The sequence below is a fragment of the Struthio camelus genome, chromosome 2, assembly GCF_040807025.1.
Source record: "Struthio camelus isolate bStrCam1 chromosome 2, bStrCam1.hap1, whole genome shotgun sequence".
Lineage (NCBI taxonomy): Eukaryota > Metazoa > Chordata > Aves > Struthioniformes > Struthionidae > Struthio > Struthio camelus.
The window spans coordinates 110,524,569-110,547,622 of record NC_090943.1 but is presented as its reverse complement, the minus strand read 5'-3'; the positions used below and the strand labels follow the sequence as shown (position 1 = coordinate 110,547,622).

The 23,054-nt window shown below is 35.8% G+C and overlaps 1 protein-coding gene across 6 annotated transcripts in view; it reads left to right on the top strand.

Annotated features, from left to right (window-relative positions):
* CCDC102B (coiled-coil domain containing 102B) overlaps window positions 1-23,054 on the top strand; it is a 193,919-nt gene that overhangs the window by 44,330 nt on the left and 126,535 nt on the right. The window contains exon 6 of one of the 6 annotated variants that reach the window (XR_693821.2): window positions 9,771-10,298. The exons of the other annotated variants lie outside the window; for them this stretch is intronic. The gene's annotated coding sequence lies outside the window, so the exon portion shown is untranslated. Of the gene's footprint in view, window positions 1-9,770; window positions 10,299-23,054 lie in introns of those variants that run through there. 6 annotated transcript variants of the gene reach the window in all.

Below are 23,054 nucleotides of genomic sequence, written 5' to 3'. Positions count from 1 at the left end.
TCCTTTATCTTGATGGTGGGAAAGATTTGCATTAGTCAGGCTCAGCTCTCTGAGGTGTAATATTAAGTAAAAAAGCAAAGCAAAACAAAAGCAGCACTGACAGCAGAAGTAGACCACCTTCAAATCATGAAACTGGGAAACCTCAGCCTGCCATTTCAAAAATACTTGTATGACAAGGGAAATAAGCACAGTTTATTATAGGTTTTCAATTGTCATTTTAAAAAAATGGTTGCTCTCAGCAGAGGCCTGTTACACCCTCTTTTGAAATGTAAACCAAAATGTCTACTATTGAACCTTAAAGCACAATGGGGGATTAGTGAACAAGCTTTTTGATTTTTTATAAAGATAAGATGTCACTGAAGCAAATTAAGGGATGAAAGCTGATGCTTTGCTTCAGATCTTTTGGTTAAGAACACTCCAAACCAACTGCCCTTTGAGATTTAAAATTAAATTAGGAGAAATAATTGCTATAATTCCTCTGCCTAAAAACATCTTTACCATTTATATAGGTTTTTTAACACAGTTTGTTTAATCTATTATCACCCTGCTGTGTTCTGTCATAATCCAATCAGCTGTAAGAAAAACATGATAATTTTTGTAAAGCAAATAAAAAAAATCTTTTTTGGTGAGAATGTCAAGAGCTCCAATTTTCCCTTGCTTATTTGTGAAACATAAAAATTAAGGTGTGATTTTCCAGAAATTAATTTCAGATACATTTTCTAGATCAGTTGATTGTTAGTATGTGTATTTTTACTTGTATATCTCCTTAATAAGGACTCCTCCTCTCCTTGCATAGTAGCAAAAGCAGCTATCCGCTACTTAGCATATCATGAACTTCTGATTCCTCAGATGAGTGAATGTTTGTCAAGTTCTGAATGTTTTAGTTGATACGAGTCGTTTATGAATTTCAAGGGGTACTTTCCAAGGAAGCAGCTGAAACGCTCATTCTTTTCTTGACTGAGATTTAGAGAACACTTTAAATTCATCTAAACCCATACATAACATTTATTTAGATTACTCTTGGTTGGAACTAGAATTATTATGTTCAGCTTTAGGTAAAAAACAAAATGTAGTGTGAGAATTAAATCCTGTTAATCTCATCTTAAATCACTTGCACTTAGAAATATTTCAAATGGGTATATTGTACATTGCATTTTATGTAAGGTTATTTCAAAATTTAAGGTGAGAAATTTTGAATGACCTATATGCCATAGTAATGGTACTTAAAAGGTTTATGTTGTAAACACATTAATTAAAAACATTATCATGCCTGAACATCAGTATTTTTCTAAACATAACAAAAAAAATTGATAATTTGAAGAACTTATATTAAAAAGGATACTATAAAAAGATGCCTCAGACACTCAAAAGATAGCTGTAGTTTAGATTCAGTTTGTGTGTTTTCCAGTTAAGGGAAACCCTTGAATCTGTGCCTGTGTCTGAACCTCCACGTCAAAGGGTACTTAAAGGCACCCATCATATTAAAGTTATGAGTTATTTCACCGAATTGCATTGGAAGTATTTTACATTTATGCAGCTGTATAAGTGTTGCCTTGAATGAATACTCCTTTCTATCTTGGCAATCAAGACTTCAAGTTTCCACTGTGAGGAACTACTCTGAGGATTAGTGTCTTCAGATTTGTATAACTGCACAAGACATGGACGGAAAGTGTTTGACAAGTTATTTTTGAACAGTTTCCAGGAATTGGGAAACTTTTAAAAGTGACTTACGTGAGGATAAAATAGTCTAGAATGCATCCCAATTAGAAAGTTTGTATTGGATAGCCTGAAAGATGTCATGCATGTCTTAAGTCATGCAGAAAAAGTTGCTGAGATGTCACCACAGCAAACTAGTGTAGCCCTTTTGTAACTCAGCAGATTAAGGCAAATAAGACATTCGATGTAGTTGCTGTACAGTTGCTACTTTTCAATTACAGCAAAGTCCAAGAAGTGGGAGGGCAATATGTATGAACACCATCCAAAAAGAGAAACACAGAGCAAAAGAGGTTAAGACTGATAGAGATACTGAGAGAAGTTGCTATTTGCAGAACGAATAAGGGGAGATGGGGAATTACAACTGGTAAGGTATCCTCTACTTGATCTTTGACTAGTAAAACGTTTCAGTGCACCTATTGGACGTAAAAATGCAATATGGCTACCAACTCCTGTGCCTACATAAATTTATATATGTGTGTGTGTGTGTGTATATATGTGTGTATATACATATATATATATACGTATATTGATTTGGTATATATGAAATGAGATAATATAGGGGGGAGTTCCAAAAATACCAGTAGAAATTTTAAAGACGCAAATGACCTGATAAAACATATATTATTTCTAATTTAATTATAAGTTGTCAATAATTAAATAGGCCTCATGCACCACATTCATCTTGAAAAAAGATCTCACTGCATTTTCCAGAGTCTTTGCAGATATAATATTTGTAACAGATAAACGTTATTAGACCAGATGGAAAAAAATATATATTAAGGCAAACTTGTCAAAATGTAGAAGGACTGGAACGCAGATATCCTATAGAGATTCATTATCTTGTTTCTCATTTAGAAACCTAGATGTTGCTTATGGAGGCAGTTATTCTACTTAAGATGCAGTTTAATGCATTTTTTTTAAATCAAGATTGAATAAAGTGTATATATTCTGAAATTTCAGAGAAATAAATCCTGATACCACATTAGTGAGGAATTTATTTTGGACACTTTCACAGCTTGTAATCTGGGAGCTAAATGTACCTTAGAAATGAAAAACATTTTAAAGCTGTATTTTGGCATTTCCTAAATATAATCTTCAAAGAAATAATGAGATGATGCCTGTTACACTGATCACCATTGTGTTCTGGTTCTCCTTCTTCTGTACAGTGCCTTATACTTTGATTATAAGATTCCTGAGATAAATATCTCTTTATCTGCTGACACTTTTGGTACATACCATAGCACAGTGGCATCCTGGTATATGTCTTCGAGACCCTAGATTCCACTGTAATAAAAATAATAAAGTTTATAAAATAAACTTATCCACTGCTGTACTACACAACAGTAATCGTGTGAATCTTCAAGGTTCTCAATAACTTTTTTTTCTGATGGCCACATAAATTTCCTATATGTGACAAGCAACAAACTGTAACTAAAAATATATATATATTTGTAATTCTATTAAAGAGAAACACTTAATACACATGTCTGTAAATATACACTCAGGCTAGTTGCAATGATCTTGCAGTTTAGCAAAAATTTTCTCACTTTCTAGGCAGACCATATAATAGATCTCTGTAAAGAAAGATGTGCTACTTGTTTTGGATTTTGTCCAGATGAGTAATATAGTGATGCAGACTAATTTAAATGTATCAGATTTAACTGTATTCCTATTACACAGTAATAGGAATAAAAATAATTGTCCCCACTTGCACAGGTTTGTTTCACTAATAACTTAGCAGTGAGCATATGATATTATGACAGATCCAAATAATCATGGATTGTTTTTAGCTAAACAACTTATATTACTTCAAAAAGATCTCTTTAGAACTCGATTGAATTGGGTGAGGTGTTGAGGGGAGGAGAGGAAACATATTTGCCTTTAAGATGAATGTTATGTTTTCTTCCCAGTAATAACACAGTTGTGAGGAAAGGGTGACTGGGAAGTCTGTATTAGTTATAAATGGAAAGATAGGCAAATGTGTTCCACCCTTACAAACTAATTCTCGTGATAGCAATCAGGACAATACCTTGATTACTGTTTTCTAAGTTATCTGTATTAAACAAGTAATAAGCATAAAAAACGTAGAAGCAGGGTTAGGTGAGTGACCTGGCAGGAATAAAGGGACAGTGTCTGATTGTGCGAGGATCGTAACAAAGGACATGGAAAATGCTGAGGTATTTAAGGCCAAGCCAAGGAAGATGTTTACTGGCTTTGATTTGCCTTTAACAATCCCAGGCCCCTAGGACCAGTGGGAAAGTCTGGAGCAAGGAAGACTTACTCTTCGTGGAGAAGGATCAGGTTAAGGAGCATTTAAACAAACTGGACAGTTGGTGGAGCAAATCTTGGAAAACATTTCCAGACAAATGAAGGACAAGAGGGTGATTGGGAGTAGTCATCATGGATTTACAAAGGGGGAATAATGCCTAAATAACCTGATGGACTTCCACAATAAGATGTCTGACTTGGTGGCCAAGGGAAAAGCAATGGGTGTTGTTTAACTCAGCTTTAGTAAGGCTTTTGACGGTGTCTCCCATTACATCCTCATAGAAAACTGATGAAGTACGGGTTAGATAAGTGGACAGTGAGGAGTACTGAAAACTGGCTGAACTGCTGAACTAGAAGGGTTGTGCTCAGCAGCATAAAGTCCAGCTGAGAGGCAGTCACTACTGTACCCTAGCGTCGATACTGGGGCTATCACTGTTTAACCTCATGATTAATGACCTGGCTAATGGGACAGAGTGCACCCTTGGCAAGTTTGCAGATGCTAACGAAACTGGGAGGAGTAGTTGATAGACGAGGTGGTTGTGCTTCCATTCAGAGGGATGGGATCTTGACAGGTTGGAGAAACGGGCAGAAAGGAACATCATGAAGCTCAGCAAAGGAAAATGGCAAGAGGGGAAGAGCAACCTTAGGCACTAGTACAGGCTAGTGAGTGCCTGACTGGAGAGCAGCTTTGCAGAGAAGTACCTGGGAAGTCCTGCCGGATCGCAAGTCTGCCATGAGCCAGCAATGTGTCCTTTTGGCAATGAAGGTCAACAGCATCCTGGGTTGCATTAGGAAGAGCGTTGTCAACAGGTCAAGGGAGGTGATCCTTCTCCTCTACTCAGCCTCGGTGAGGCTACACCTTATCAGTTAGATTTTAAACTGAGGCTCAGGTAGGACATGAGGTTTGAGCAGAAAGTTCTCTGCTTCACGGAGGTGAAAGAAAAATGAAATTATCCTGGTGAGCATGAACAGAGAAGTAGAAACACGTAGAGCAAACTAGCAAATAGTGGGAAGGATCTGAAAGAGAAGCGTAAGGGAAGCTGTGAGCCTGGCTTTGCTAGGGGAAGGTGAGAGCCTGATGCCTGGTGGTGCAGGGTTCTGGTCAGGTCCATGCACTGGTGCTGGCCATGTAACATCATGTTCCACAGCTGAAGCATTGTGGAGATTTTTCTTCCTTGTCTGATGGGGTACATATTTTGAAGGCTGTAAAATAATCTCCCTCCTATGTATGGCAAATAGCAGAATTCTGCCAAATGAGAAACAGCTTGAATACTTCCTCAATGATGATGAGTGCAGGCATTATTAAGAGTGGAGTAGGCATTGGCATCTTGGCAGCATATCAGAGATGATAGCTTATTGAAGAATTGTGAAATAAGATTAAGTTTATAACCATTTTAAGTAGAAATTTTATATTCATCCTTAAACATCTTTTTTTTGATCATTCATGTTTTGCTAGACTTTGATGTATTTTTATATTTTTGTTTTATCTTTGTAGGAAATTATTAGAGAATAGATTACTTCCTGGTAGCTGACAAACTATATTACACTTAATGTGCTACATTTAATTGAACTACTGAGTAGGATAATGTTTCTTCCCACAAATAAAGTGGCTATGCTTGGTCACAGTGAATATGTGCAAATCACAGATGTTAATTATGAATAATATAAATTCATCCATGTAGCACTAAGCTTTTAAAAGCAGAGACGAAATTGGTTTTGTAAGACTTATTTGTGACATCATTTTGTCTCTTATACAGGAACAAAAATGCAAGACAAAGAGCAGCAAAATGTAGGTACCTTGTAAAGGGGAAAAATTACTGGGGAGTGAATATTTTAGATAGAATACTTTCAGCTTCATCCTAGAAAACATACTTACAGTGATTATTTCATCTAGGCTACTTAGATTCAGTCAACATCAATATAGGTGATAAAATTCAGGAACAATTACTCCCCAAATACAATATTTTGGTATATGCAAATACATGGTTTGCAACCTTTTTCACTGCAAATATGTATATAATCTGAGAGGTCCCCAACTGAGAATGGTGTTATAATATTTCTATATTAATATTAGCCAATATGAGACAAAGCCAAGAGTGACTCAGAGCACTGAGATGAGGATGTATGTTCTGTTTTGTATGACAAGGTGCCTGGAGATGGTCATTGTTAGATTTTATTGCTTTTGCTAATTTAATATGCATGTGGAAGATGCTTTAGTGCTCAAAATAATCAAGTATACTTTTTTATATGCAGCTAACTTTGGAATCCCTTTTGTCTGTGACCTAGCTAATACAAATGACAGTGACAAGTGTTTTTGTGGACTAGTAACACACAAGATTTGTGTCTGGAACCACAGGTTGCTGAAGGTATAAAAGTTCAGTTCTAAAAAGTAATAAAATACATCATTCATTTTTTATATACATTAGTAACTTGGTCAGCTAGGGCATGTGGATATTTCCCTATTTTTTCCTTTTGTAAAAATGAATATTTCTCTTCCTTAAAGTAATCAAGATAAAACATAAGCCCTTCATAGATCTGCAGTAAAACTGAGTGTATACTGTGTTAACTGTCTTTACAAGTCTCAAGAGTCTAGGCAGGCAAAAACAGTTACTATAAGACTTCTAATTATTTTCAGATAATTGGTGAAATTAGAATTTTGGACAAGCATTGTGGTAAAATCTCTCTGATACTCATAAACAGAAAAGGTCTTCCTTGAATGCATATCAAATTTTCATATCAAATGAACGTTAAGTCAGTGTTAAACTACTTCTTCATGTAAATTCAATGATTTAAGCAGAGCTCCATCAAATGCTATCCGTGCAGATGATATATTTGAGAAATGAAATCAGTAAACAACATCTAAAATATCAGGACTGTCATGAATACATGTAAATATATGTTAATGAGGACTACTAAGGCCAAAAAGGGACTCTTAAGGCGCACTACAGGATTATTTAAGAGGGACACAATTCCTAGTTTTTCAGTGAAGATACCCCTATTGTTTTTTTAATTTAACGTAGTACATAGTCTATATCAAAATGAACTTGAAATAATCCAGTAAAACAGATGCCAAAATCAACACGGAAAGAAAGATCTGTGAGATAAGAGCCAGGGTAATTCCCTTGTCCTGAGCATTTTTCCTTTTCTTGAACCTATTCGTACCCTTCTGGAAGTATTACGCTGGCTTTATTGTAAAATTTCAGCATATAGGTTTTATGTGTCTGTGGACAACTTAGACTCCTGCACAAATCATTGGTGTGGTAAATTAATCATACACACAAAAGAGTTTTTCTCTATGAGCAGATGGGGAAAAGGAAAATAAATGCCAATAAATCAACAACTTTTCTTTTGATATTAACATGTGCAATGATATCAGCTTGCAGCAGACTCAAACATTTGAGTAGTACAGGAAGGAAAGCAAGAAACAGTTGATTACTAAAAATGCTGGAGCTCAGATGCATGCATTGTTGTGAATATAAACATTCATTAAAAAATTCAATTTGTTGCAGGGCTTGCTGTCTCCAGATATTGTCAGAAACAATAACATTTATCATACATTCAGTACAGTTTCTGGTGGGCCTAATGGTGTTCTTGGCAGACTTGCTCACAATAAGGAAAAAGCAGAGTAATTTTTTTATATATATATTTATATTATATTTTTATATTGTTACTTGAGGTACTTGTCAAATAAAAAGGTGACCAACATTTGTCTTCCCCTTTCCAGTGGAAGGAGCGCTATGGATTTTGGTAGTCTTTGATTACCTTTTTTTTGCTGTTGTTTGTTTGGATGAAAAAGGAAAAGAAGTCTAGAGACAGCCACAGATACTGTAAATAATCTTCGCAAAACTGCCTTGTGTCACACACAGTAATAGTCTTGCCAGCAGCCTGTGCACAGCACTGCGGGGCTTGGGAGCAGGCAGTTGGTGGATTGTCTTTTAGACCCAGGAGCTTTTCCGTTTGTCACTAAGCTCTTATAGACTTTCAGTGGCAGAAATCTCAAACCAAATAAATGAAATGAAAACTAAACAACAGAGAAATAAGTGAGAACTGATATACCTCCACATAGTGCAGGTAACCAAGAGGCTTGAAAGTATTCCCTTTATTTGATGGAAAAGGTATCTTGCTTACAGGAAGTCTATCTTCCTCTATACTTCTCTAAAGGGGAGGGATGCAGTGAAATGGAACTATTGTCATCTCTAAGGAAAATTAAGCCTGGAGTTGCACAAAAGTTCCGGGAAAAAATCTATTGATATTAGAATCTATATTCTAAGATGGCTGCTGACAATTCAAAAACATACTTTTCACAACCTCTGATATGTAAAATTTGACTAAAGAGAATAATATAACAAAGTACTTTGCAACAAGGATATTTATGATAGATAGAAAAATAGGAACATACTGAATATTTGAATAGATTAGGGCTCAGATTTATTTTTAATTTCTAGCTTTGCAGACTTCAGTTTCCATCTGCAAAATAAGTAGATTAAAGCTCTACCACAGGAGGGATAAATTGGGAAACAGCTGAGTAGTTCAGACATTCTGGTGCTAAGGTATAGAAAAAAGATCTTGGCATGCCAGAGCACGATAAAGTCCTTTGTTGAAGTTCCTGTACGTATCCTGTAATTTAAATGGATTCTCAAAATATGTGCTGTCTTATCAAGAATAAGAAGTTATATAGAAACAAAGCAAAACCAGTACATCTACCTCTACTTTAACACACTCTGTATGGTTTAGAAATAAAGTTGAAAGTACTCAGGGCTCCCGTATAAATTGAATTCCAAACTGGATCTTCTTCAAAAGCGTTAATGTGTGAAGCAAAAGGTATTGGAACAGTACTCTTTCATTATTAACATATTCAGGACAAGCTTATTTCTGAGGCAAATAAGTAACACATAAATAAACAGATCAGCAAATGGGGTGTCTTTAAATTCTCCTTCTCACATTCAGTAGTTTTTAACTACTTCAGTTTCTGATAGATTTCGTTTAAATGATTTTTTTTTTCTTGTGAAAAGATCAGTGCATTTTTTATTTTTGTTTTTAATTCAGATTTTTTCTCCCTCCATTTATATATATATATATATATTTTTTTTCTTTCTATGCAGAGAGACAATTACTGTGCTAGATAGCAGTCAAACCTCTCTGCAAGGAAAGAATTATGTTCATGGAAAATTAAATTCAGAATCTCAGACAGTAGACCTGTTTTTTCCTTTTGGGAAGAAACATGGGAGTCACAGTCGGTTGGAGGTGGTATCAGTCTAATGGATTGCATAGGAAAGAATTCAGTTCAGAATACAGAAGATGGAAATGAGGAGTCAAGAAGCGGAGCTCAGAGAGTCTTAGGGAAGGACGAGAAAGACCACTTCCTGCTTTGGAAGATAGGAGACTAGGAAAGGCTTTGAAGGCTAAAGCAGGAATTAAAATCTCATGTTGTAACAGGTAATGAAGAGAATTGAAGGAATGTTTAATGACAGAAGTATCTGCAGGTGATTTTAGGAAGTTAGTTTTTAACTAAGTTACCTTATACTTTTCATCTTACCCGCATTCAAAAGTTTCCCTAGGATCAGATTTTTTTCATAGTTGTAGCATTTTAATATATTTTCATAAATCAATCAAAATATTACAAAATACACAGAATTAAATTTTAAATTAAAAACATGGAAGTAGTAAATTGCAATTAGAAGGCAAATTATCATTCTTTTTCCCACTAATTTTCAGAACGTGGAATTCTGCTGAGATAGGGCAAACTATAACCTTATGTTGTCGTCTGGGATATGGTCTTCTTCTAGGAGAAGTTCTGGGAGTTTTATTACAAGCCCAGAAGGGAGCAGCAGGAGCAGGCTGCTCTGCCAGGGAAGGCAACCCAGGAGCTGAGGGCAGGGTGCTCCCCAACATGGGGCTGCAACCCCAGCAAGAAGAACAGAACTGTGCCAGTGACAGTGGCCAGGGTCAGCCACCAACTTGGTCATCACCGATCAAGTCCCCAGAGATGAAGCAAGTTCAAGGTGAAGCCAGGAGGCAGGCCAGCACAGCGAGGTCAGGACAGCAGGGCAGAAGCCAGGCACCACACAGCAACAACATGGTTTGGGCAGGGGTGAGAGCCTGAGCTCAGGCACAGCTCCTGAGTCAAGGGGCAGCAGCACCAGGTGAGGCTTCTCACAGCTCTTTCTTCTTCAGCTACACCATATCTGAGCAGGCCCTGAGCACAGGCAGGAAAACCCTTCCGGGGGCAATGAGTTAGGTGGAAGACGTTGTAGAGGAAAATCATAGAGAAAGATCAGGACAGTTAGAGCCTGTTTGTGCACTGAGGGCCCTAACAATAATTATATTTCAGGGATCTGAAATGTGTTTGATGGGCTCAGTATTTCCTAGTGTCTTTTTACTATATGGATGCTTTTGTACTTCAGGCTTTTTTTTTTTTACTTATTTATTTGATAAAGGTTTAGGAAGTGCTCTGTAAAGACTATTGTTACAGTGAGCTGATGTTCTGTAGGCACTTCCGACCTAAAGTCAGCAGGGATTTTGTGGAATCGGACTGAGCAATCCACCTGATCTTTTCTGCTTGTGTGTTATATCTCTTTGAAGATATATTTACCTGGATCAGATTTTTCTTAAGTTCCGAGTACAGAGAGTTCTTTCCTCCCCCCCCCATGCAAAATATTTTTGAGTTTAACAGTCTGATGCCTTTCCGTTCAGACCATTGCTTCAGGAGCTTCAGAGCCTGGCAATGTAACTGTGTGACAAATTGTAACCATGTTGCACAAATCACTCTTAGTAATGAAGAAACTGGATGCTTTCCCTACATGGTACACACCTCAGGCAAAGGTTATTTTGAATACGTTTAATCCAGTCCACCCAGTTGCCAAATTCAAGTGGATTACACTTTTGCCATTCATTCTTGCAGATGCAACAAAAAATCAGAAATTCAAAGTATTATGTGTATTTTGGGAAGACAGAAAAAAAAATCTAACATACTTTAAAAGTCAATGAAAACTCATAAATCAGCAAACTTGTCAAAAATATTGTCTGCCCTTGTATTTCTTGTGAGTACGTGATTACTCCAGAATATTGCTGATAAAACTGCAAAACTGTTGAAGTTCTGGGCTCTGGTTTGAAAAATGTCCTTAAAAGTATAGACTTTTTTGAGAGAGAATACTCCTGTGTGTGTTACAGAAAAAGGAATATTTGCTTCAGAAACAAGGTGCATTCTTGTGCTACGTTTTATAAGTAATTGTAGAATAGGGTGGGGAAAAAGTTCCATTAGAGTTAAATTCACTAGTTTCTTTAGGGTGCTTTATAGTTATTTCTGCAGATTTTTAGGAGGATACCATGATCACTGGTTTATTTTGCAGTCAACCTGTGGCTCGTTTAACTTCCAACTCAAGCTAACTCTTGCTTCAAGTTTGTAGAATAAAGATGAGTGCCCTCAATGCACTATGAAGTGAAAATAGGAAGACTCTTCAAAATGTGTACTCATCTTCCTGCTTTAAATACTACAAAACAAACAAACAAACAAAAACCAAAATAAAACCCACCGCTGCACAGTTATTTAAAATATACTGATTTTAAGTTTTCACTGTTGATCTGTGCAAGGTGCAAACAGATGTTCTGTGCACATTTGGCTTAGGCTGCCTGAAGCTTCTGTTTATTAGTTTAAGCAAGAATTCTTGCCTCTAGGGGTTAAAAGTCTCTAGGGCATATTAGGTTGGCTTGTAGATTATCAGTATGAAGACAGACAGCACCAGAAGTTAATGTTTCAGTGAGGTTACGGAAGCCTCAGACTGTAAATAAATAAATGAAACTGTTGTCGGTTCTTTTTTCTCCTTGTTTGTAGAAATTACTAGTTAATTATGTTGTGGAAAAAGCCGTTCATGCAGTGTAAAGCATCCAGTATGAACAAATTTGTTGTTAAATGTTTTTGGAGAATCTTTCTGAGGAAATATTGTTGTTAAAAAATGACAGTTTTGTAAAAACAAAACCTTTTGCTGGGGAGATTTCTAATTTTCTTGGGATTTTTTGTTTCTAATATCATTGTCATTATAATTGTGCAAGATCAAATTAAAGTAACTTTTTAATTGCAATACTTGTCTTCTGTTCATCTGTATTTTTAATGCTATTTGTTGACCATTTTAGATCACAGCTCTTTAAATACCCTTTCCTAACTAACTTTGACCATGATTTATAGGAAAATTAACAAAGCTTATGGTAAAAACTACTAAAAGAATATTATTTTCTATGCTCCTAAGGGATGCGTGTAGGAATTTACTCAATTTTTCACTTTGAATCTGGAAACATGTCCAGACTCTTCCATCTCATTGTCCTTTCTCTGCTGTCATCACTCCCACTAAAAATGGGTAGGTAGGTTACTTATTGCCCTCCTTCCGACTCTGTCCTCCCTTGACCAAAAGGATTGCTTCAGTTTAAGTTTTCTGAGCTCAATCACTCTTATGTTATCTTGAATAGAATTATAGCTTTAAGATTTTTCTGCTAATGAACTGTATCAGGAACACTTCCTTTTTCTGTGCCTCTTCTTCTTCTCAGCATCTCTGTCTTTTATGTTAGTCATAAAAAGGTATAGGTTAGACATAATTATCCAGCTTCACAACATCAGTACACTGAATTTTATTTCTACTGTTCACCTTAATGATTATCCACTTCACTTACAGCTCTTTGACCTCACTCTGTGCCTCCATCATTAAAATTTTGATCTTTCTATTGAAAAGTTAAATTCAATCCAAGTATGTGGAGAATTTTTCTCTGGAAAGAAAATGTTTCTGAATATTTTTCTGTAAACATGTGACTATGCATCTTTTATGTGAAAAATCCCCTGAAATTCTTCTTTTTGCTGTAGGTGTGAGATAAAGATCACTGCTGTTCCATCGGTCTTTTTATTTTCAAATCCAAGACTTCAGTAATAAAAAACTTCAAAATGAAAAATATTTTTTACTATTTGTGTGAAATTCTTTTGGCTCCAAATATGCCACAGTTCACATGCACTGCCAGAAGGCAGTAGAGTTTAAAGCAGCAGCAGACTAAGTGCCATATTTTTTCATGTAATGAAAGAAATGAAAATTGCAGATTCCCTTTAAAGAAATAGAGGAAGATGCATGTGCTTGTGGGTGTGTATATCTATAGGTCCATACATAGATATACGTGTGTGTGTATATATGTATACTATATAGAGAGAAATTTTGTTATAAGTTTCAAAACACCGAATGCTTCTTGAGTGCCTTATGTTGCATTTCTATTTTCTTGTTCATCTTCCTTATGGAGAAAGAAGCACAATAAAATTTGCTCTGGTCATGTTTGTTTTGTTTATTTTCAGGGTTTTCTGTTTTTGTTTTTATTTCTTTTTTTTTAATCTTGATTTCAGAGGGAAAAGGATCCCTGAAGCTTTTTTGGTTTGATTTTATTTTGTTTTGTTTTCATGAGTTTAGTGAGTTCTCAAAAATCTGAGTTAATGCCTACCATTGCATTTAATCTTATCTAGAAGTTAAAATACTGAATTATAAAATGATCTTTCTTATAACATATGAAAGTAGGCTGAACAGATCTGGATTCTTTCTTGAAAGGCCATGATGCTGCAAAATTTTTAGCCCCAAATTTTATGGAATAGAATAAATAGATGTAAAGAAAGATAAATAAAGAGATAAATATTTAATTTTACTTGTTATTCCTAATTTAACTGTAGACCTGAATCTTTTCGTGAGTTTCAGTTTTCCTATCCATTGTGAGAGAATGACATGAATGATGGAGAAGGAACATTCCCCACTGTTTATGTGTTCTATAGAAATGTACCTGAATCGCTTAAAAAATGCATTTCTGGAAGTTGTGTTTGCTTTAGCAAAACAGTAACACAGTTCTCGAATGGGGCACTTCTGCTGTGGATATCTATGTCATCTTTGAACCGAGGTGAACAGCAAGAGAATATAACATTATAACTCTTTTTTTCTTCCCCTTTAAGAAATGAAGATGCATCACTGAGACATTCAGCTAATATTCAGGGCTTGCATTTCTACATATTCAAATGCACTTCTAAAAGCTGTAGTAATACAGTATATTCACAGGTTTTCTGAGGCCTTTGTAATGAACCCACTGTTGTTTTTATTATGAGCAATTAGTAAGCCATTAAGATGTGCTTTATTTCCTAATTGAGTTAAAAGAATGAAGCTAACTGATTGAACAAGTAGCTGAGCTTGTATAGGAAATACATATTGCATCTGAACCATATAGTAGTGTGTAATGTAACTACCTGTACTGCTGCAGAAATATTCAAATTGTTTTGAAAATATGAGTGAGTAAAATAATAGGGCTGATGCCAAGGTTGTTTTTGATTAAATTTTATCCTGTGAAGCCTAGACAACTATGAACATATGTTGCGAAAAATTGTATTCACATCTCTTGTTGGAAGAATATTGTAAATAGCAAATATTTTTCCTTTATGCCTGAATTGTTCTTCTACAGGTACTAATATATACCCTTACTTATGCTCACAGTTCTGCAGATGAATAGTATCATCCTTAAAGATTGTCATAAAGGGATTAAATTATCTATTAAGATAGAACATAAAAATTCACAGTCTTGTAAAACAATATTTTAAAATGATCATGAAAATATATATGTGCATCTTTAGAAGGATGAAGTAGTAAGGATGTTACCAACACTTTTGTCGTTTGTTTTCGTATTTATATAAAAAATCCTCCCTTCTGATCAATTCAATAGGAATACTTCAATTTTTCAGTAAATGAGTTAACATGCATGATTTAAGACACATAATTAATTCTATTTCATTCAAAATAAATACTAAAATATGCAGGAAAGTTTATATAGAAAAATGAGACTAGTTAGTTGCTTCAGGAATGTCTCTGCTGTTCATAGTGTGAACAGGGGAATCAAAACAGTTTGCTGCAATCTGTATTACTTTTATATAAATCTCTCCTGCCTTTCTATTTTAGATGCAAATATGTAAAATACAAAAGCAAATTTGAGTAAATGATGCCACACTATTCGTTGCTTCTATAATCTACAAAATCACCACTTTCAGATTATTTCTCAATACTTTAAAAACATCCATTCCTGATGAAACCTAAAAGCCTACTTTATCTTTCTGAAATGTCTTTGTTTTTCTTTCCCTCTTAACATAAGCTATTAAAGATTTTACCCACAGCTTTGTGCTTACTAGCTTCAACACATGTCACTTATTTGCTCATTTATTATGAAAGACATATATGTTTGACAGAATTGTCAGGGAATAGCAAAGGCAGTCTGCTCCCTAGTTGAAGGGGAGTCAGGTAAGGAAGACAGAAGCAACGGTGTCACCAGCCAGGGCCCAGTCTCCCCTGAAAGAGGTGAGCAGAGCAGACCTAGTGATAGTAGCCAAGGGTCCAGGTCATTGGACAAGTCTACACTGATAAGGCAGGTCTGGTAAACCAAGTCCATCATGGGTCAGGGTCCAGGTCCAGCTCAATGGGGTATATGGCCAGGCACAGGCATTGCTACAGCATAGCTCAGCCAAACATGAAGAGTGAGAGTTGATCTCAGCTGTGACTTTTTCATTAATGAGCTGGATGGTGGGACTGAATGCACCCTCGTTCAGTCTGCAGATGATACAAAACTAGGAGGAGTAGCTGATACACCAGAAGGTTGTACTGCCATTCAGAGTGACCTCAACAGGCTGCAGAAATGGGCAGACAGGAACCTCTTGAAGTTCAGCAAAGGGAAGTGCAGAGTCCTGGACCAGGGGAGGAACAACCTCATGTACCAGTGGATATCAGCTGGAGAGCAGCTTTGCAGAGAAGGACCTGAAAGTCCTGGTGGACACCAAAGTGAACATAAGCCAGCAATGCGCCATTGTGACAAAGAAGGGCAAAAGCATCTTGGGCTGCATTAGGAAGAACTTTGCCAATAGGTCAAGGGAGGTGATCCTTCCCCTCTAGTCAGCCCTGATGAGGCTACATCTGGAGCGTTGGGTTCATTTCTGGGCTCCTCAATACAGGAGAGACATGGATTTACTGCAGCAGGTCTGGCAAAAGGCCACAGAGATGTCTAAAGGACTGGAGCATCTCGTATGAGGAGAGGCTGGAAGAGCTGGGGCTGAAGAGCAGGCTCAGGGAGGTTCTTATCAAAGTTTATGAATATCTAATGAGAGGGTGCAAAGATGATGGGGCCAGACTTTTCTCAGCGGTAGCCAGTGACAGGATGAGAGGCAATGGGGACAAGCTAAAATATAGGAAACTCCCGTTGAACATAAGAGAACGCTTATTTATTGTAAGGGTTATTGAACAGTGCAATAGGCTGCCCAGAGAGGCTGCAGAGAGCACTCAGAGCCCTGACAGGAGACTTGAGACAAGATCCAGATTGGAAATTCATTGTGCACACACCAGAGACAAATTCTATCCACTTAAGAGAAAGTTGATATTTTTACCTGGGAGAGACAGAGTTACACATGATGACTTGGTCAAGTTGGTGGTCTGAATGGAAATCTGAAAACTGGGATCCAGCACCAACCTTTGCCCATTCTTTCCCAAAGAGCAAAGGGGGAATAAATACTTCCTTTGAGACCATTGTATGAAAGGTGTAATTTCAAATAAGCAAAAGATACAGATTGGAAGAACTCTAATTAACAGCATGATTACTAATGCTCTGAAAACCAGCCAGTGTAACATTTCAGAAAATACAAGCTCTAGTACTTTGAAGAGCAATGATTTATACTAAAATCAAAGTTATTAAGCTTATCTATTAATGATTTTTTAAAAATTTTTTAGTATATTTTTGTGAAGTTTCTTGAGATCCTTATGCATATGGTATGTTAAGTATTTAAATTTACTACTGGAGTTTGTAGACATCTTGGGTGCAATGAAATTCATTTTTACAGACACTGAGATAAGAAAATTTATCTTTTACTTCAAGTCTTGGCTTAGTAGTCTTCTTGTGTTTAATTGCCTGCCTGAAATTCAATCTTGAATGGCTCTGTGATTTTTTTTCTACCTGAAGTCAGCCAAGAGTGAATTAGTATTGATTAGTGTCACCACTGTGAAAAGGTGAACTTTCTGATTTAGAAAATTTAGTTAGGTCTTTTAGCAGATGCCTTGTAAGAACTTAGGGTTGTCTTATATTCCAGATCTTTCATGTGTACTCATTATGCTTGTATACTGTATAAAGTACAATTTTTGTTGTTGTAGCGCAGTAGACAGTAGTTTTAATAACTTTAAATCTACGCAATTTGAGAAACAAAATATGGTTGTAAATAGAGCTATACGATCCCTTCTTTTCCAGTTACTGTACATGGATTCATTAGAGTTTTAAAGATGGCTTTAGGAATGTGTGACCAGTCAGCATTGTCTTGAGCAGTGCAACTAGCTCTTTAGACTTTTTTGATCACTAGTGGCATCACACAGAAAACATTAAGGTATAAATCATCCTACCTTGATTTCCTGATTAATCTTAGTATACGTATTTATCACATTGCGTAGGACTTAGCTTGGTAAATAAGCTCTAAAGACTGTAAAGGAACTTGAGCTTGAAATACACGGGCATTTCACACTGTTAAATCTTACCCTACCCAGATGGAAAAAAATAGTAGTTGTATAAAGTCTTTTCATATAAGGGCAAGTCCATAACGTAAAGATAACTGCTGAACAGTGTAATGGTTTGAAAAGTTAAAATTGTTTCCCTGTTAGTCTGACAATATGATGCAGAGCATGAAAGGAATATATTTCTTTCTTTCTTGCATACTAATTTACCTAATGTTAGATCAGAGACCCATTTTAGTTTTAAGAATAGGTTCAGAGTTCTTTCTAATCTCTACCCTCCAATATATATAATCATTTTAAGACTAGCAAATTCTGTGTAGGAATTCTGTGTTTTGGATGGGAAAATATTTAAAGTCATGTACCCAACCTTTTTATTTATTTGTTTGTTTGTTTTTTAGAGGAGCAAATCTGCTCTGCAAATATGGTGGAAAGGAACAGTTTAAGAAATTATTTTTTGTGGATAGAATAAAATGCCTTTAAACGTAATACATTCAATTTTTAACTCTTTGATAATTTACTTTTCTCTGTGAACTGTGTATTTCTGTTAATTGGCTTAGGTATAGAATTTAGAGGTGGCTCTAATGAACTTACTAACCATGTTGTTATTTTCTTGCAATGCCTTAGTTTTCTTTTATCTTTGTTTTCCTATGTAGTTCAAAGATTATACTTTAGTATTAAGATGCAACTTTTGCTCATAAAGTGCCCATGGCTTCATGATGTAAGACTCCGAATATGAAGGACCTCATTGTCAAACAGAGAAGCTCGTGGCTGGCATTTGGTTTATGCAAGCAAACTGTATGAAACATCAACACTGTTATTCGTCTTATATTGATTTTCATCATGAGAAGGTGAACCTTGTGGAGAAGCAAGTGCCTTGTCTTTTTTTCCTGCCTAGTTGAGTCTTTTGAGGAAGAAGCAACTTGACAAATTGTGAAGTGTTTTCTCCTCCTACTTAAGTGCTAAATAGCTGCATCCTATTTTCAAATGGGCGGACTAGCTTTTTGCAGTAGCATGTCTCTAAAGGATTCATATATCTCTCTGCTACCATAGTTTCCCAGTAGTTTCCAGTAATATTGTCTTCTTCCTCAAAGGATAATGGGCAACTAAAGAAACCATAGCTCTGAATTGGAATGACCAAAACTTTAATGGTTTTCATTAAACATGCTTATCAAATTAGCAGCTACGTATCCTTAGTGAGTTCTCTGGAACATTTTATTACTAATAAATAACTCTCGATATACTTCATTTACTAATGCAAACACATTAAGCTACGTATATTGCCATTATTTAGTATGTAACAAGTTTATTTACTGATAGACAGAATTGATCCTTTGATGGAGAAATCCTCTAATTTCTCATATTTAGAACACTAGCTAGTGAAATGTCTGGAACAAAACCATGATAGTTATTAGAAAACAGTTACTTGTTATTTTTTATCAAGTATGATTTTGTCCTTATGAGAGAGACTCACAAATCATTTCTAATTTCCTCTGAAAATCTGAAAGATCCTTTCTCACTTTGTAGAATGACATGCGGGAAAACCATATTGAAAGCCAGAAGAAAGGAAGTGAATTGATGGGTATTTAAGTTCCGTTGCCATGTTCATCTCTCTTCCTTTCTTTACTCTAGTTATTCAAGGAACTGGGAGTTAATAAATGAATAAAATGACATTTTTTTTAGAAATTATTTAATAGCATGCTGATATTTTGAAAGGCTATTTGTCCTTTGACAATTGAAATATTTTCTTGAGAAATACTGGCAGATTTTTCTTTAGTAAGATATTGATTGTTGATGCTTTTCTCATCTTGCTTACTTCGTTTTGATTCATGCCTCTAAGTGAACGTAAATTATCATACCTATTGTTTCACCTTTTCTCTGGCATTTTCTCAAATGAGAAATGAGCCCATTTTTCCCTTTATTTAGGAACACTTCAGTAGTATAAAATATGATGAAGTAATATGAATAAGATAAAATTTTGTGATTCATTGTTAATGTCTGCTTTTGCTTTGGAAGGCCTTTACCAAAGGCTGGTCTATCTTTAACTAGACAAAAGATGAGAATATATTAATCCTTTACTTTTCTTATCTGGCTGAGGTTCAGCCTCAGTTGGAGAGCCGTTTTACTTCTCAGAGGAAATGTGATTCAGTTTCTTTTATTAATTTTCCCACACATATAAGTTGTTTTCTCCTGAAGATATGATTGTCTCTGAAAGAAAGAGAAGTAGCTCACTCAGTGTCACTGCCTAAGGTGAGCGGTAAAATTAATTAAAGGTAAGATTGGGTAGCTTTTCTCAATTTTTCCATTTTTCCATTTACTGTTTTTAGTTAGAGCTGGTAAAGGTTTTAATATAACATTCTACACAATAAAGTTTTGATCTCTCCTTGATATCTGTTAAATTCCAGAACTTCTACAATTCTTATACTCCCTAGAGCAGGATACTACCATATCTAGGTGTTTGTGCATGTGTATATACATAGGTACATGAATATATACATATCTACATTTCTTTTTATCTATATAGGTTAAATGTATGTTTCAAGGCCCACACACATTTTTTGGTGTGATATTATTTCAAGTCATGGTATAAAATAGCCGTAGACCAGGCAGACTAAAATACGGGCTTCACAGTGCCCAAAGAAAGGGGTCTAATTGTGCCCTGTAGCACTCTTTAACATGTAGGAAACTTATTTCAACTTTGTCTTGTTGAGCTGTCTGTGAGAAGTGCAGAGATTGACTAGGACCCTGCAATTAAACCTGTATGAGTGGGCTTTTTGCACTTCTCTAGAGACAATTTAACACAAGGACATCATCCCTTCTAGCAGGTACAAATAATTATAAAATGTGTTACATTCAGTCATGACTCAGCTTGTCAAATATTTTTATTGTGTCCTGATATTGCAAACACTTTGCAGTAGTTTAGTTTCATTATCGAGGACATTTCCTGTTCAATTAATGGGACATTAACAGGACTAGGGCCTTAGAGAGGCCTAGGGCCTAGAGAGACATAGAAAATTCCATATTCCATTATTAGTCTATCAGGTAATACTTTGTCCTTAATATGTTTCTGAAGTTTCTAATTGGTTTTGTTTGCTTAGAAGTAAGGTGGAGAACAGAAAGTTTTATTATTTGCTCTAGCTGGGTAATCACAGTGTTACAATTAATGGCTTCTAAATTAAATTTCTCTGATACTGCAATGCCTTTATCGTCTCTGCTTCATTTCGGTTGCTTTTCATTGTTTGTCACCCATGGATTTTAAAATAAAAGCAGTTAAGGTCTGGAAAAGTACACCTCTGGCATCAAACCCTTGTTGGCTCAGGCCTCTTGTTTCTTCAACAAAACAATCCCTTCCACTGTTGTCAGTTCTTATACTTTTATCAAAATATTGAGTCTAATCTTCACAAAACTGAAAGTTGCCAAGTCCACAATATTAACTTTTATGTATGGATATTTTTCTCCTCCTATCTTTTTTCACAGCTGAAATAACTGGAACGTCTCAGTTTTACTAGTTTTAAGCTGTTTTAATCAATTTTAATCTTCTGATAAGTACTTATTAATAATAACAACTGGTTAATAATAATCTTTGGATAAGTATCTGTTAGTACCTAATAGGTGTGTGCAAAAATCAATTCATTTTCTTTTGAAATCTGAAGATTATTTGATACTTCCCTGACATAACCTCTCTGCAATTGTATTTGAAGTGTAATTTTCTATCACTTAATAAGATGGCTTTCTGTTGATACTTCATTTAATTCCTCATATTTGTGGATCGATTAGTGAATTCACAAAGTTTCGTTATCCTTAATAAAGGTAACAGCATGTTAAATTTGACCATAAAGGACAGTATTTCCTGTAAGACTAATAATTGCAAACTCAAGAAACAGTGTAGTGAGAAATCTGGTTATTAGGATAGTGATCTCTAGTACTGAAGACTCAATTTAAAACTCTAGTTTAATGAGTATTCATTATTGTCCTTCAAAAGTACAAATAGGCTACAAGGAAAAATGTGCTTACACTACATCTTCTTGGGAATATAAAATGAACTCTGACACTGTCAGGCTGAAATTAGATCAGTCTCAGTGTTATTTAAAAAATTTTGTATTGATTTTTTTTAAAAACTGTTGTTCCATGAATAATAGCGCGAGAACGAAGATTTGGTTACCCATGGCTACTTTAAAGAGTGGCCTATGCTTTAGTGTTGTAAAGTTGCAAATAATGAAAAATCTCTCTGTCTCTTCTTTTTCCCCTTTTTCTTTTAAAGTTCAAGCCCTTAATTGTGTGAACCGGGGAAAACTCTTATCTCAGATTGTTTTCCAGGAAACAATGAAACTCTGAGGGGATAGCCCTTAGCCTTACTCTGTGAAGAACAGTTTTTCCTGTCTTCTCTCTCTCTCTCTCTCTCTCAATTTTTTTTTTTTTTTTTTTTGTTCTGGAGGGTATAGAAACAGAAAGAAGGTTCTTTTCCTTTTTGAAAGGTGCCGGGGGAAATGCAAAGACTGACAAAAAGACTAGGCAGTCAAAATGAAGAAGAAAGTTGAAAGAATATCATGAAGGAGGGCTGGGAGGAACAGGAGTGGTGATAAGTAAGCTTTGGTAGCCAGAAGATGCTGATGAAGACCAAAGCAGACAAGCTGAGACACAAGCCATTTCTCTGTCTTGTTGACAGCTTTTTAGGAAAGAGAGAACTGAAGGAAAGAGCCTTATTTGTTATTTCTGATTCCTCTAAAGATCTGTATGCTCGTAACCCTTAGCGTATTGCTAAAAACAATGATGTGACAAATTCTTTAGAGACACCCTTAGCTGTGGGTATTCCTTCATTTTATAGTTTTCTATATCAATAGTTTAGTAATCCAGAAGGTTCCCAGTTTCACTGAGATTCTGAAAATAGTATTAATGAAAGCAAAAAGATCAGTAAACATACACACTTGATGTTACAAGCGGTGTCCATCTTTTCATAGCTGGTGCTTTTAGGATTAGATTGTCTTCAGAACTGTTGGTTATCTGGCAGTCTTCAATTTAAAACAGAAAATTAAGAATGATATTTTAGTGATAGCTGGAACTATATAAACCATCATCTGGTGGATTGATAGCAATTATCAGTTCTTAACCTAGTCTCTGGATGATTTATTTGCAGCTGTTTCTCTCTGTGATTTCCAAGAACTGAGAGTCATGGAATCACAGAACAATTCAGGCTAGGAGGGACCTCAGGAGTTCTCTAGTCCAACCTCCTGCTCACAGCAGGGTAAAATGAGAGATTAGACCTGACTGCTCAGGGCGTTATTCCACTGGGTCTCAAAAACCTCCAAGGATTCATACCACAGCCTCTCTGGGCAGCCTATTCCACTGTTGGCCTGTTCTGAGCATGAAACAGACATAAAACAGAAAAGATTCCTTTTATCCAGTTGGATTCTCTCTTGTTTCAATTTATTTGTGTTGTCTTTTGTCATCACACCTTGTACCACTGTTGCTACATCTTCTTAATAGCCTTCTGATAGGTATGGGAAGGTCACGGTTAGGTGCCCCCAAAGCCTCCTCTTCTCCAGG